Genomic DNA, 8,441 nt, shown 5'->3' with positions numbered 1-8,441 from the left:
TTTGGCAAAGAAAAGAAAACTACCTTTCTTCATATATATATATATATATATATATATATATATATATATATATATATATATATATATATATATATACACTGAACAAAATAATAAATGAAACACTTTTGCTTATTAGCATGCATATTGTTAGCATACTGACTGTTTATTAGTACTTATAAAGCACATATTAATGCCATATTCTGCATGAACGTATTTTGTATCCTTTAATCCACTCCATACCTAAACAACTAACTTACTAACTATTAAAAATCAACAAATTAGAACTCTTCAGTTAATACTGAATATGTGTTCTCTAGGCAGGCAGGCAGGCAGCCCAGTACAATATTACTCACATAACACCTTTCCAGACAGAGTACTCCATGGACAGCTGTTGGCTGTGATGCCTAATTATGGCATGCCACTTCTACCATAGCTGCTTGTCAAATATGTAACATTACAGCTTAAAAAAAAAAAAAAAAAAAAAAAACCGGTGATTCAATTCACATTCTGACCTGAGCCAGACAGGACCCTTTGGACAGCATTCAAAGGCTTCTCTTCTTGTTGTGAGCAGGATGAAGCAATGAAGGCATTGTTGTCAATACCTAATTGTTGCCGTGAGTAAAATTGAGTGTAATCAATTTATTATTTCTGGGGAATAGAAAATTAATAAAGATTGAAAAGATAATTCATTTTACTTCGGCATTGCTTGACACATAGAATTAACAAATATGTTTCTAGCTCAAAAAAGGCCTATTGATTAGAAAGAAAGAAAGAAAGAAAGAAAGAAAGAAAGAAAGAAAGAAAGAAAGAAAGAAAGAAAGAAAATTAACTTATTCGGGTGTTGCTGACCTTTGTTTAGCACAACTTACACATCCTGACCAGGGGCGCCGGACTGGGGGTAAAACCAGTACTGATTACCAGGGCCCCTAAGGAAGAGAGGGCCCTTAAAAAGTCTGGAATATATATTTTCAGGGGGGAGGGATGGGGCATTAGGACTGCCTATGCATAGGGCCCGGGATCTTGTGCAGCGCCCCTGATCCTGACCACTTTCAGTGTAAATCTAATGATCAACATCGTGGCATGTTCTATCAGTATAATGTCAGAATCAGCTTATTGTATGACAGACAAAACTCTGTAATGTAATTCACTCCCTTTTTAAACCTTAACAGTGAACAACATTTATGAACTCCCTGGGGAAATCAACCGCAGCATTTAATATGTTCTGCCCACGGTCTGTGAAGAGGTGTGGACCTTGGCTGAACTCATACTACCAGAGATGAATTCATCATGAGCACATATCTTTACTCCCACAGGGGCAGTCAGACGGTGATCACCACTTCTTCTCATAGATATCTTGATCATGGCGAGTAATTATTATTAAATTGTGTAAACAATACAGTTTCCTTTTGGAAAATAAATAAATAAATAAAAATAAGAAATTCTTATTAAAATACTTATTTCGAAAGTAGAGCCTTAATATGTGAACAATAAGCACATGAACATGATTTTAGTGCAAAAAATAAAATTAAAATAAAAACCCTTACTTACTGAACTTTTTTTGTGTAAAGTTATATACAACTTTATTTTTATGGCAAAATAAAGTTGAAATCTCTAAAACCACCATAAAAGTAACAAGCTCAAATAATAAAATGTTTTACAGAAATTAATAGAAGGGATTTAATAATATTATAAACGTCCCATTGCTGCTTTCATGTTCCCCAAAAATCTATTTACCTCCAATGTACTGTATTGTTTAATGGTTGAATTCTGATTGGTTGATTGGAGTTTTGTTCCAGGATTAAAAAGGATGTTGATCCAGGAACATGTTGTACTTGTACTGTATATATATATAATCAGAATTATGCCACATGCATTGTCAGTTGAGCCTAAAATGTATTGAACATGGAATTTTCCTTTAATGGGGCATAATCAGGCCTAGACCTCCACCATTCAAAGCCATACGAACCATAGATTCCAGACAGTGTCAATAATTGCACTGGCAAAACCAAGGTCCTCCTCAAGCAGAGATGGATAACATAAGATTAATAACATGTAATTACAGAGGGAAGATTGGACTGTCACTGTGTCGAAAGCAAAAATTAAACGCTTGTTTGAGGGGAGCATGGCCGGAGATGTCTGTGTCATTGCTGCTCAGCTGCTTTGAGGGACCTTTCTATAGCTCTCATCCATTCATTCTCTCTGACTGCCTCTGTATCTTTCGAGGAGAAAATCCCCCATAAGAGTGAGCTCTCTGGAACTCCCAGCCAGCTTTTGTCTGATACAAGGACTGTGTTGCACTGTGGTCGCCTAAGCAGGTGTATCTCATCCTCTACTAACAGCGTGGCAGATTGGCCTACTTGTTGAGCACCTAGAGCATAAATCTGTCCTCCTAGGAATGGGAGCCTTCACTAGCATTGAGTTATCAAAGCCAGGGCTCAGTGAATAGTTTGGGCTGCACAGATATATGTGATAATAAAGCAGCAAAACATGCAGTGTAGTTTCATCCTGGACCTACAGTCTGACCTTTAAAAGTGACACAACTACATTTTAGAGAGTCTTCAAATTACTTTTCTGTGGGCTAAAGGTCCTGACCCCCTATAATCATTAAATGTGCTACAGCTGACATGCTGCTCTGTCTCCTGTATGCTGGGCTCAGAGAGGTGATGCCTCAGAGGTCAATGTGGGAGGAAAAAAAAAACAGCAGCAGCAGCTATAGAGATTCAATATTAAAGACATATTCATAATGAGAGGCCTAGGGACAAACTGCAGTTTCTTAAAGAACTTCTTTATAGCCTACAGCTATATGAAGGGAGTATTTTGTTGTTGTTTTTACAAAGTAGAACTTTTTACCTTCAATCAGGATTTATTCATGCTTTAACCAATTATGTTCCATAAACGAGAGCTCATTTAAATAATTTATAGTACATTTATATGACTTTTTTTTTTCTACAGAGATACTGTTCCTGCCAATCAGCTGTCTAAAACATAAATGATAAATAGTGTGGATGAAGAGAAGTTTATGTTCCATAAACAACAACTCATTTAAATATTTTATATTACATTTATATGTCTTTTTTTTTTCTACAGATACCATTCCTGCCAATCAGCTGTCTAAAACATAAATGATAAATAGTGTGGATGAAGAAAAGTTTTATCTCTGAAGTCAATGGATGTAATCACATGGTTAACTACACTGTAAAAAAAAATAAAAAAAAAATGTAAAAAAACAGGGCTTTTTCCAACAGTAAAGCACTGTTATTCAAAAATACAGTTGAATACTGTGAATGCAAACCGTTTTTGGAAAAAAAAACTTTTAATCGCAAACTGCTGTTTAATTCAACGGTACAGAACAGTATTTTTTAAGTCTAGTCACGTGTCCGAAGCTGTTTCGAATGCTCACAACTCCTCAGAAGAGAAACCTGCAGGTCTAATCTGAGCAAGATCATCAAATCTAGCCTCATCTTTTCACCTGGTGTACGTAAATATTGCAGAACGAAGGATAAAGAGTTTTAGAACACAACAATTTTGAGGTTTGTCCCAAGTCGACTATGAACTGAAAGGCTGAAGCTGAACTGGTCGAGATAAACGGCATTCCCGCACGGGGTTTTCCCTCCTTGCTTGAGGTAAATGCAATTTTATCATTTTCAATGTTACACTGTACTAACCTTTATTATATTATTTGCTAATAACAGATTGATTTTTATGTACTTGATTGAGTATTATGTACTGAATTAGCAACATGTTAGCTACGTTTGCATTCGACGTAAGTTTAGTTTATTTTAGCTCAAAGAGGGCTTGTGTTAAACTAGCATGGTTATTTTGCCGTTGATATTTGCTGACTGCATTATAAAATGTTAATCTGCAATATTTGCAATAAAACCTGCAGCAATTCCTTTACGCATGTCAGGCACATGCGGATGCATAGTTTTTTGCCTAATGCAACGTTTAAGTGCGGTTTCCCTCAGTGCACAAGAGTTTTTTCAAAATTTTCAGCCTTTAAGTGTCACACATATGGTCATAAATTTGGAAAGAATAAGACTAAACTGCATAAAACTGATGATTTAACGTGTCACGTTGACTTTTGTAGCTCGAAGTGTGAGGATATCCGGGGTCTAATCTTACACCTGAAAAACCACATTACTGAAGGTAAGACTGTTACATGCCCATTCAGAAAATTTAACCAAAAATTTACTGTCAAGTCTACATTCACATCACATGTCTCAAGAAAACATAAACAGGAAGTACCTGCAGACCAAATCAAAGAACAAAGATGTGCAGTCTATCGTCACCCAGGATGAAGATGGAGAGTTGACTCTAATACAGCAGCTGATGGCCTACTTCGATGAAGGGATAGAGGGACTAATACTCCGTGCTGATGTATGTTTGTTTACATTTACATAATGCTTGCTATTAATGGGTTTGTTATTCTGTCATTTATAATTTTTATACAATTGTCTGTGTTCTGCAGATATCTGCCACGGCAGCAGATGTTGAGAGCACCCTGACCATCCCCGCCTCTCCACGACTGATACTGCTGTGTAAGTAAGCAAGGTTCTCACATCAGTCTACCTCATCAACATTGTTTTAGCCATCCCAGGTCATGAAAAATGTATTTAATTTACAATGAATAAAGTACTGATGACCATATTAGACACTGTTTTAGCTGCAGTTTGTTGTCTTTATCAGTTGCCGGTGATGAAGCCACAATTGGAGGATGGATGATCACCATCGAAAATCATGTAATCTGTGAAGGTGTCGACCAAAGCTTCATCACAGGGCTAGCTGCAGTTTTCTCTACTTACTACATCTTTAATCTACAGTACCAAGAAGAAGCTTCAAGGACCCTGGAGTTTGTACAAAGGTAAATATTGTTTTGGTATTGTGCCTTATTTCCCAGATATGTTAAGAGTTTGTCATTTAAATGGCTAGTTCACTTTGAAATTAAATGTTGATGTGTTTTACCCCAAGGGCATCCAAGATGTAGGTTTCTTTGTTTCTGCAGTAGTTAAAATTTTGATGTTTTTAGGTCCAACCATTCTTGTCTGTCAGTCATATAATACATGCCTATGGTCACCTCATAAAAGAAAATACACAGATTCAAATTAAACCGTAAGTACACATTTATGAATTAAGACACGAAACGAGCGGTTTGTGTGAGAAAACCAACAGTATTTATATAATTTTTTACCTCTTGAAAAACATAATGTCCATGTTGCAGTGAGCGAGCTTCTTGGTGTGTGAGCGCGTACTGGCTTGTTGATGTGCCGGCGCGACTCCTGGCTGTATGTGCCTATCGCGCGACCATACGCAATTCTTTTATTTTTAAACATCCCTAAACATATATATTTTGTAAAACATTTCTTGTTTAAAACATCCCGGATAAGCCGAACGCGCTCACACACCAAGAAGCTCATGCCCTCAACATGGATATGATGTTTTTCAAGAGGTAAAAAACGATATAAATACTGTTGGTTTTCTCACACAAATCGCTCGTTTCATGTCTTAGGTCATCAATGTGTACTTACCATGTGGAATTGTTTAATTTGGACTGTTTAATTTGAACCTGTGTATTTTCTTTTATGAGGTGACCATAGGCATGCATTATATGACTGACAGACAAGAACGGCTGGACCTAAAAACATCCAAATTGAAACTACTGTGGAAACAAAGACACCTACATCTTGGATGCCCTTGGGGTAAGCTAAAACATATCAAAATTTAATTTCAAAGTGAATTAGCCCTTTAATATAAATTGTGCAATGATTTAACAGAAAGCAGAGAACTGTCAATAACATAAACCATGCACCACCATAATTTAATGTTTGTTCTCATACATATTATTTTTGGAAAAAATATATTATCCATATTTAATACAAGTCTCTTTTATTTATGTAGTGCTTTATCAATACACGTTGTTACACTCATATGGCAGAAATGTCCAAAATACAAATCATGTAGTTAGTTCATGCACATGTTGTGTGCACTTAATGTAAAATAATAAAGATATTAAATTAGTAGTTACATTACAGTTGAGAAAAAATATGTCAGTTTCATTTGATTCCGAGGTGGCTTTTTACATCCGTCACAGGTGTCAGTCAGGACTCTGAAATGAGATCATTCTTTCATAATGAATATACACAGAGGTTATTATCATGAGTAAACCTCTTCGAATAGTCTTATATAAAATTCATCATGACTTACCAAGCCTAATATATGTTATTTCTACGTTGCTTTTTTTGCGCTTCATTGGTTTGAATCCAGAGAGAGGGCCAGCCAGGTGAAGGTGATCTCCAAAAAGACGGGGAAACTTGTCCATAAAAAGACTGCAACTGTGAATGTCCACGTAGCCAACCTGATAAAAAATCTTTTGGACTTTGAGTGGGGTTTTGTGCAGTAATACAAAGCCAGTACAGCTGATGTTCAACATCCTGTTTCAGAGCTGAAGTCGCTGCTGTGCTCTGCAGTTGAGTGTTAATGCAAAGTCAGTACATTGTTCTGCATTTGAGTGTTCAGTTGAAGTCAGTGCAGTATTCTGCGATTGAGTGTTAACGCAAAGTCAGTGCAGTGTTCTGATGTTGAATTCTTATGTGAAATCTGAAGTGACAGCACTTTTTGCAACAACATATTTAAATTCACAGGATTTCAGTATGCTGCTCTTCAGTGTGCATGTACATTGCAGAAAAAAGTATTGCTGTTTTACAGTACATGTTCAGAGAATTGTATTTTGTCCATTATTTTAATGTCCACATATTTGTTAAGTGGAAACAATGTAAATGTATTTTATATATTGGCTTTAAGAAATTTTCTTTTTAGAATACAAATTTTAAATCATAAATAACAAACATTTTTAATATAACCTAATACATAAAAACTGTGTAATACTAACCAATAAATTACAGTATTACACAGTTCAGTACTGTAATATATTTTACAGTAATAAACTGTCATTCCATATTACAGTACATGCACTGTAAAATTACAGCTCAAAGCCGGAAAATTTAGCTGCCAGCTGTTTACTGTAAATTAACAGGATTTTCTTTTACAGTGTATGATTACCTAACAGCTGCAAAGGAAATCCACTGTAAGAGGCAGAACTAATTTCTCAACAACAGATTGGTGGTTCCTCATAATTAACACTGAACAAACTTTAATTCTACTCGCTTTTGCTTTCACCACTCTTCAAAAGCAGAAAGAAGCAATTATGGTGATACGCTGTGACTTAGACACTATCTGGAGAATAGTTTAAAGAAAATGTAGCCATTACATGTGACTTTTGATCAAAGCTTTAAACTAATACTGTTGTGATGAGTCAGCTGCCTCCTCCCTGATTATCATTGGCACCCAATCCTAAATCGCCGCCCTTCAACAGGCTCCCGACAGGAGTGGGTGTGTCAGATAGAAGGGGCGCTGGATAAGTCAGGGCTGGCGGCGTGTGATTGGGCACACCTGATGTGAATGGAGCCTCATCACCGCTACTGTTTAAAGGGTAACTAAACCCCTGGTCAGAGCCTGACTCCACCCACTGGCAATATTTGAAAAATGCTGAAAAGTGGGCAGATCACAGCGGAGATAGAGGGGACTAACCTAGGGCGTGGCTGAGCGGGTGGGGCGTGAACCTGAGATCCGCAATGACGGATTATTTGACAGCTGCTGTCAGAGTCGCTAAAATGGAGAGTGACTGTAGTGACACAAGTAGCTTTATTAACAAAGCGTTAATTTGAGGTAGAGGACTTTTCTCCCCTACCTTCACCTGAAGTGGAGGATTTCGAGGTGTCTGTGGCCTGAGCCATATCAATTCGAGCCGCTGGCTCAAACTGCGGTCTTAACTCCCGCACCACGTCGCTTTCAGCGCGAGCTGTGTGGAGAAGCCCATTTCCACCTCCATTGCGTTGGGGAAGCAATACCGCATAAAATGCAGTTTGCACACTCCAGCTCTAGGCGGGAACGCTCGGCATTCCAGGCCAAGTGTATGCAACCACTGGCGCCTAATTTTAAAGTCTGCTGGAAAAATATGCAGTCCAATAGTGCAGTCGCAATCAGCAACACTACACCTATGTACCATCTTTGAACTTGAAGCTATCCTAACTGATGCAATACTATTCTACTAACTAACTATGCTTCTAACAACACTAATGTTACTCTAACAACTATGCTAATTAACTACATATGCTACACAAAATAATCTAAATAACTATATAATTGCTATGCTAAATAGATGCTATAATAGTTTATCCTGGTCATTTTCAATACTTGCAATTCCAACTCCAGACCCACTTTATATTAAATGGCCTTTACTACTATGTACTTACATTTTAATTAATAATTGAGTACAATGTAATTATTATGTACATACGTGTTTTTACATTGTACTTATATATATATATATATATATATATATATATATATATATATATATATAAACTACATGTAATTACATCTGT

At 36.7% G+C, this 8,441-nt stretch overlaps 1 long non-coding RNA gene across 1 annotated transcript; it reads left to right on the top strand.

The window, feature by feature from the left end:
- Nucleotides 1-4,326: 4,326 nt before the first annotated feature.
- Nucleotides 4,327-4,760, top strand: LOC113052501 (uncharacterized). Its single transcript, XR_003277048.1, has 3 exons — nt 4,327-4,377; nt 4,469-4,538; nt 4,687-4,760. It is a non-coding gene; the product is annotated as an uncharacterized LOC113052501 (long non-coding RNA).
- The last annotated feature ends 3,681 nt before the right edge of the window (nt 4,761-8,441 follow it).

This window comes from Carassius auratus, chromosome 32 (genome assembly GCF_003368295.1).
Source record: "Carassius auratus strain Wakin chromosome 32, ASM336829v1, whole genome shotgun sequence".
NCBI lineage: Eukaryota > Metazoa > Chordata > Actinopteri > Cypriniformes > Cyprinidae > Carassius > Carassius auratus.
The sequence above is the reverse complement of the archived record's forward strand: the minus strand, read 5'-3'. Positions and strand labels throughout refer to the sequence as shown.